General features: G+C 39.8%; 1 protein-coding gene and 1 long non-coding RNA gene across 4 annotated transcripts in view; one reads left to right on the forward strand and one right to left on the reverse strand.

Moving 5' to 3' along the window:
* The window catches only part of LOC106876728 (uncharacterized), a 364,673-nt gene that overhangs the window by 337,246 nt on the left and 19,664 nt on the right, over positions 1 to 7,763 (reverse strand). Inside the window, exon 1 of one of the 2 annotated variants that reach the window (XR_001410287.3) lies at positions 3,827 to 5,247. The exons of the other annotated variant lie outside the window; for it this stretch is intronic. This is a non-coding gene — a long non-coding RNA (uncharacterized LOC106876728). Of the gene's footprint in view, positions 1 to 3,826; positions 5,248 to 7,763 lie in introns of those variants that run through there. 2 annotated transcript variants of the gene reach the window in all.
* LOC106876727 (uncharacterized) overlaps positions 1 to 7,763 on the forward strand; it is a 1,066,253-nt gene that overhangs the window by 282,840 nt on the left and 775,650 nt on the right. The gene's annotated exons all lie outside the window — the stretch shown is intronic.

Genomic DNA, 7,763 nt, shown 5'->3' on the forward strand with positions numbered 1-7,763 from the left:
ACCTCTCGCTTGCAAGTTCACCAAAAACAGAAGGAAAACCCCTAAGGTCTATAAGAAATGGTCATTAACTAAATTTCAAATAGTTTCAGTGGAACTATGTTAATGATCAGGTCACAGTTGAAAATGAACATTTTGGTAAGAAGCAAATGACAAATGAATTTAGCAATTTTGGGGTTTTTCGATTGGTTAAAATTACTCTTCCACAGTGTAATTTACAATAAAAAAAATTTTTTATCTGCTTTCGCTCTACTCTCTCATAAACACTATGTTTTCATAGTAAAGAGTTGTATGTATAAATACATTGAAAATTTATTCAATGACAAAGTTTATTTTGGATAATTCTGTTATTGAAGTAACACAATTTAATCTGGACATAATTTGTTTTCAAATCTAATAATATGCTCTTAGAAACAAAGATGAAGTCAGGTTGAAGTCGATAAAAATATTATAAATTGTCACCTGTATTCTTATCTCTCACCTCGACCACACCTGTCCTCTACCAAATGTAAATAAAATTAATAATTTACACTATTAACATTTGAATTTTTACATATTATATATATAAAATACATATTAATTTGTTTTATATAATTATGAGATATCTGTAATATTTTCTGTAATTTTGCTGCTGGTTTTCATGTTTAGAATACAGTATATATATTTCCATTAGTTTCTGTCTACCAAATCCACTCACAAGGCTCTGGTCAGCCCAAGGTTATAGTAGAAGACACTTGCCCAAGGTGCCACGCAGTGAGACTGAACCCGGAACCATGTGGCTGGTAAGCAAGCTACTTACCACACAGCCACTCCTGCGCCTATTATTATTAATTATTTAAAAACTCCAAATACATTTGCTGCATGCTATTTTCTTTTGTGTGTTCACTCATTTGTGTGTTATCTTGTTCTTCTCCTGTCTACTATTTCATCATTAATATTCTGCTGCTTAACCTTGTCAGTCATTTCCTGTTTCACTGCCCCCTTACCACTTTTTGGCTCCTCTCAATCACTTCTACCCTCTCTTCTAATATGTGAGTTGTCATGTGACCCCTCTATAGCAAGAAACCTGTTCTTCCCTAGCCTCCTTCTCTCATACTTTTACTCATCTTTTCCTCCTCCTCTGTTACTGTAAAGTTTCCACCTGGGGTGGGGTGGGGGGTCATAGTCTTGCAAATTGCCTAACAGTCCTATTAGTGCTGATAGCATGAAAAAAGCTCCCAGTACACGTTATAAAGTGGTTGGCATTACGAAGGGCATCTAGCCACAGAAACCAAACCGAAACAGACACTGGAGCATGATGCAGTCCTTGGGCTCATTGGATCCTGATAAACTATCTAACCCATGCCAACATGGAACGTGGAAGTTAAATGATGATGACAACAGTGATAACGACTGATGATGATGATAACTACAGTGATGATGACCAATGATGATATATATATATGTGTGTGTGTGTGTGTATTTATATTATATGTATACACATATATATATAAATACACACATACATGGTCACATGCGCACACACACACGTGAAAGCACCTGGCTCAGTGGTTAGAGCACTGGGCTCACAATCATGAGGCAGTGAGTTCGATTCCTGGGCTGGGCTGTGTGTTGTGTTCTTGAGCAAGACACTTCATTTCACATTGCTCCAGTTTACTCAGCAGTAGAAATGAGTTGTGATGTCACTGGTGCCAAGCTGTATCAGCCTTTGCTTTTCCCTTGGATAACATCGGTGGCATGGAGAGGGGAGGTTTGTATGCATGGGCGACTGCTGGTCTTCCATAAACAACCTTGCCTGGACTTCTGTCTCAGAGGGGTACTTCTTAGGTGCAATCCCATGGCCATTCATGACTGGAGGGGCTCTATACATATATACGTACATGGATACATGGCAGATAGGTAGAGTCATCAGAATGTTGGACAAAATGCCTTTCTGTATGTATTCCAGCTGCCTGCATTCTGGTTTCAAATCCTGCCAAGGTCAGCTATGCCTTCCACCTTTTTTGGGCTCATAAAACAAAATACCAGTCTAAAGTTGTGAAACACTATCACATACAACAACCACACCACCACTGCCAACAACAACGACCACAACAACAATGACCACACTAACATCGTCGTTTATCATCGTCATTTAACGTCCGCTTTCCATGCTAGCATGGGTTGGACGATTTGACTGAGGATTGGTGAAACCAGATGGCTACACCAGGCTCCAATCTGATTTCTACAGCTGGATGCCCTTCCTAACACCAACCACTCAGAGAGTGTAATGGGTGCTTTTTACATGCCACCGGCATGAGGGCCAGTCAGGCAGTACTGGCAACAGCCATGCTCAAAATGGTGTATTTTATGTGCCACCCGCACAAGAGCCAGTCCAGGGGCACTGGCGAAGATGACAATCATACCAACAATAACAGTAACTACACCACCACCACCACCACCGCCACCCCTTTTGTTATCACCACCTCCACCACCACTGCTGCTGACACCACCACCACCACCAATGCCGCTGTCGCCACCTCTACCACCACCACCACTACCACTACGGATACATGGTCACTCAACGTGCTAGAAATAACAGTCAGATGTTCTACAAATCAAACTACAAACGTTCCTAAACAGATGTATGTCTAAAGCAATGTTGAATAATACGATAACAGGACGTCTCATAATAGCTGGAAAAAAAACAAAAAAAAAAAGTGATTTGGTCATGGTTGGATTGTTTTGGGGGCATAGATCTACTCCCAGTCAAAGCTGAGTTGTGGTTAAACATCATTAACAGCAACAACTACAGCATCAATGTATCTGGAGGAAGCAGAACTGTAGTGTTGTGACTGCGTGTGTGTGTGTGTGTGTGTGTGTGCCTGTGTCATTTTTGCTCTGTGTGTGTGTTTGTGTCATTTTTGTTGTGTGTGTGTGTGTCTGTCTTTCTGTGAACATGTGTGTTTGTGTGTGCGTTTGTGTCATTTTTCCTGTTTGTATGTGTGTGTGTGTCTGTCTTAGTGTGAGTGTCTGTATGGGTATGTGTATGCATGTCTTTGTGCGTGTGTCTGCCTTTGTGTGAGTGTGTGTGTATGTGTATGGATGTGTATGTGTGTGTATGTGTTGGAATGTGTTGGAGTGTGTGTGTGTGTGCATGCATGCCTGAGTTTATGTGTGAAACTGTGTCAGTTTGTGCATTTGTGTATGTGTGTTTGTGCGTTTGTGTGCATCTGATCAGTTTGTGAGTGTGTGTGTATATGAATGTCTGTGTATGTATTTGTGAATCAGTTTGTATGTTTGTGTATGCTTAAATGTCAGTTTACATGTATACATCTGTGTGTATATGTGCATATGTCAGTTTGTGTGCGTGTGTGTGTGTGCATGCATGTTTTATTGCTTGTATCTGCTTTATTGACATTGTTTCGCCCCAGGCCAGCCCTGTTCGAGCTGATGTGTGATGAAAGACATCCCTGCCATGACTATCCTGTCTCTTTAGAAATATGTAAGACTACATTATATAGTGTGTCCTATCCTTGGGGGGAGACTTGGCTGCTATTTCTTGATGTTCTGTTATTGGTTTGTGTTTTGTTTCTGGGAGATGGGGAGAGAGAAAGAGAAAACTAGTCATAGTGACTGACAAAGGTATAGAGCTAAAGAAAGAAAGAAAGAGTGAAAGAAAGGATAGACAATGAGAGAGAATGAGATGGGAAGAGAGAGGGAGAGAGAGAGAGAGAAAGAGAAAGAGGGAGTACGATAACGATGATGATAAAACGAAAGAGATACTGGGAAATTTGTGAGGTTTGTGACTGTGTGTCTGAGGAATTCAGTAATTCTAAACTCAACTTACCTCATTCGTTTCTATCCCTCATCTCTGTTCCTATATTTCATCATCCCTGAAAACTGAACCCTGCTCCACAATTTCCTTGAAACCATTTTCGCTTTTTTGTTTACTTGCTGGTTTTTTTTTTTTTTGTTTTAATTTTCTTTTCTGTTCTCTCTTATGTCACTTGCTCATCCAGTGGAACAGCATCACCTGTACCATCAATGATTCATTTTCTCTCTCTCTCTCTCTCTCTCTTCTCTATTCCCTAACCTTTGTACTCCACCCTACTCTGTTATTTCACTGCCCTTCACCATCAACTGTCTCTGTTTAGCTATTGGCTAACGTTTAGGGGTCTGAAAATTTTCCAGAGTTCATCGAGCAAGGCCTGTTCTTTCAACTTCAGCACTCCGCGGACAGGTTACGAGCGCTTCTTGTCACAACATTTGATCAACCAAGCAATCAACCTCGACGAAATAAATGCCTCTCAGTGTCTCCACACAAATATAACTAAGGATCCTGGCGCTATATGAACCAAACAGTCACACCGGACAACTCTGTCAACCACTAACTCATAACACACACACACGCACACACAGCCACACAAACACACACACACACACACACGCACACACAACCACACAAACACACACACACACGCACACTCTCTCTCTCTTTCTCTTTCTGTCTCTATCTCTGTCTACCTATCTATCTATCTATCTATCTATCTATCTATCTATCTATCTATCCATGTATGTATGTATGTATGTATGCATGCATGTATGTGTCTGTCTGTCTGTCTATCTATCCATCTATCTATCTACCTCTCTCTCTGTCTCTCTCTCTCTCTCTCTCTGTCTCTGTCTCTCTTTCTCTCTTTCTCTCTCTGCATGGTTTTTATAATCAAAGCTGGCTCCTTTGCATCTTTGTCACAAATCTATCACATCCTGTTTATTGTTTTCTATCTCAAATTTCATTTCCTCCCACACGCATTTTCATCATCGTCCCCTTTTCTTTATTATCTCCTTTCTTCCTTTATAACTTCTCTGTACAGTGCAATGCAGGAGCTCTGAGTGATCATTCAACCTGTGGGAGCAGCTGCTAAATCTTCCTCAAACCACACGTACAAAAAATATGGTGGGGGGGGGGGCACCTTAGAAGATGCAATCTGGGACATTTTATTCCAGTGAGAGTGAGACTGAGACAGACAGACAGATAGATATCTTTCTTTTATTAGCCACACAGGGCTGCACACAGAGGGGACAAATACAACTGTAGAGCTTTTCTTAAAAATAAAAAAAAGGTAAAATGAAAATAAAAAAATCCGATCAAAAGGGATCGGTAGGGAGACAGACAGACAGATAGATAGATAGGTAGATAGATAGATAGATAGATAGAGAGAGAGAGAGATGGACAGAAAGAGATAGAGATAAAGATATAAATAGAGAAACAGATGGATAGATAGATAGAGAGAGAGAGAGGAAAGAGATGGATAGAGGCAGAAGAATATAGACAGACAGACAGACAGACAAATAGATTAATAAATAAATAGATACAAACAGATAGATAAATAGATAAGTAGAGGAAGAAGGAGAGAGAGAGAGAGAGAAAGAGAGAGGGAGAGATGACTGTAGTGTCACGATGTCTATTCTTTTGATCATAGGTCTGTTCCATCAGAGTTGACCTGGGGTTAAATAACAACAAAAACATCATCAACATCAACAATGACACTACATTTTCATTATTATTTTTCATATTGTTAGTTAAAAAAACATATTTTTCTACTCTTTCCTTTCTCTTTCATCTTTCATTGTGCATTTTTGTATCACTTCCAATCTAATTGTATTGTTCTTCCTTTCTTTCTATCTACCTCTCTCCTTCTCATAATTCCCTCCTCATATCTTCTTTCTATCATTTTCTCCACTACTATCACTACTACCACAAAGTCCCATATCACCCCTCCTTCTTTTTCATTTTGTGTTTTTTACTTTGTTTTAAATAGGAGTGGCTGTGTGGTAAGTAGCTTGCTTACCAGCCACATGGTTCCGGGTTCAGTCCCACTGCGTGGCATCTTGAGCAAGTGTCTTCTACTATAGCCTCGGGCCAACCAAAGCCTTGTGAGTGGATTTGGTAAAAGGAAACTGAAAGAAGCCCGTCGTATATATGTATATATATATATGTGTGTGTGTGTTTGTGTGTCTGTGTTTGTCCCCCTAGCATTGCTTGACAACCGATGCTGGTGTGTTTATGTCCCCGTCACTTAGCGGTTCGGCAAAAGAGACTGATAGAATAAGTACTAGGCTTACAAAGAATAAGTCCCAGGGTCGATATGCTCGTTTAAAGGCGGTGCTCCAGCATGGCTGCAGTCAAATGACTGAAACAAGTAAAAGAGTATATGTACACACACACACACACACACACACACACACATTTTACTTTCTCTTGAACACGTTACTTTAATTTATTCTCTCATTGTCCTTTTTTTCCCCTCCCCTCTTTCACACTTTTTTGTCTTCTGGTTCTGTTTCTGGCAATGTCACAGCATGGACATAACCACAGTGGGGAAATTATCGAAGAATATTTCCTATTCACCTCACACTTTTCCCTTTCTTTCTTCTCTCTATATATGTATGTATGTATGTATGTATGTAAAAACAAATAGTAAATGAGTATATGCATATATACGTACAGGTATGTGCATACCGACATCCACCTGTATGTATAGGTGCATATCTGGGTACAGGACATTGCAAACAAAACGTAGACGAGAAAACACACAAGCCACATAGAGAACATTCTACTTCATCAGCTACCCCCGTTTTAACACCGGCGTTTCGAAGAGCTGGGCAGGACGCATCGTTAAAACGGCTCTTCCCATGGACCGCAAATTAAATTGTATACACAAATTAAATCTTGCTATGGAGGAATGTAGTGGCGGACACAAAACAAGACAGGAAAACAAACAGAAAAGGCTTTACGGCCAGACGAGAAAAATTATGTGTGTATGAACGCTGTGAGGCATGAACTTGAAAGTAGGGACGAGGTAGTTCGCGTGTTTGCTCGGCGATAGCCAAGGAAGAAAAGGATTATTGACCGGAAGCATGTGACCATGCCGGTGTAAGGGGAAGAGAGAGAGTGGTAGAGGGAGAAACAAAGGGAGGAAGTAGAAGAATAGGTGAGCAACGAGAGGAAAAGAGAAAGAGAGGAAGTACGAGGGGGGAAAAAAGAGATACGTAGTAGTAACAGAGGAAGAATGAGAGGGTAAAGCGAGATATGTAGTAGTAAAGAGGAAGAACGAGAGGGGGAAAAAATGATAGAGAAAGAGAAAGAGAAAGAGAAAGAGAGAGTGATAGAGTAGCGTTGGAAAATATGAAGTTACGAAAACTACTTACAATTGGAGACGCTGCGTTCAGTCATGTAAAAACAAATAGTAAATGAGTATATGCATATATACGTACAGGTATGTGCATACCGACATCCACCTGTATGTATAGGTGCATATCTGGGTACAGGACATTGCAAACAAAACGTAGACGTGAAAACACACAAGCCACATAGAGAACATTCTACTTCATCAGCTCTACTTCTACTTCATCAGCTACATACATGTATGTATGTATGTATGTATGTATGTATGTACGTATGTACGTACGTATGTATGTATGTATGTATGTGTATGTGTGTGTAAATATAAATGCATATTCATATATATGTATATGTATATCTGTGTGTGTGTATGTTGTATATAATATGTATATGTATATATAAACATTAATATTGAACACTGCCTTAGTGGATAAATATTTGGTTGTAGGTTAACCAGGCCTGGATAATACATATATGTGTGTGTGTGTGCATGTGTGTGTGTGTGTGCATGCATGCATGTGTGTTGTATGTGTGTATATATATATATATATATACACACATACATACATACATACATTCATACATACCTACATACATA

This window comes from Octopus bimaculoides, chromosome 3 (assembly GCF_046866305.1).
Source record: "Octopus bimaculoides isolate indiv1 chromosome 3, ASM4686630v1, whole genome shotgun sequence".
Classification (NCBI taxonomy): Eukaryota; Metazoa; Mollusca; class Cephalopoda; order Octopoda; family Octopodidae; genus Octopus; species Octopus bimaculoides.